Below are 324 nucleotides of genomic sequence, written 5' to 3' on the forward strand. Positions count from 1 at the left end.
GATGAAAAACACCAGAGAGGTGTAATCATAGATTAACAAAGAATGCTTTCAGGAAAAGTGGAACAAAACTAATCACAGCTATGAGAAAGATTTCCCAATGATCTTGTGTGCAAAACTTGAATGTGAACAAGTTTTGAAGCAACATGGCAGAATATAAATTCTAATGGTAAAAAGGTATGTTCATTTATACCTTGAATTTAACTTTGGATGAAAATATTGTTAGTTTACTTTACTAGGCTATTAAAAAAATGAGCAATCATCAATAACTATTATTTCAGACTAACAAAGTACTAAAATACAAATGATAACAACTATTATAGATAC

The 324-nt window shown here is 28.7% G+C and overlaps 1 protein-coding gene across 1 annotated transcript in view; it reads right to left on the reverse strand.

Annotated features, from left to right (window-relative positions):
- Positions 1–324, reverse strand: part of CHMP2B (charged multivesicular body protein 2B) — a 25,233-nt gene that overhangs the window by 5,900 nt on the left and 19,009 nt on the right. The window lies entirely within an intron of this gene.

Source organism: Propithecus coquereli, unplaced genomic scaffold (genome assembly GCF_000956105.1).
Source record: "Propithecus coquereli isolate 6110/MARCELLA unplaced genomic scaffold, Pcoq_1.0 Scaffold21, whole genome shotgun sequence".
Classification (NCBI taxonomy): domain Eukaryota; kingdom Metazoa; phylum Chordata; class Mammalia; order Primates; family Indriidae; genus Propithecus; species Propithecus coquereli.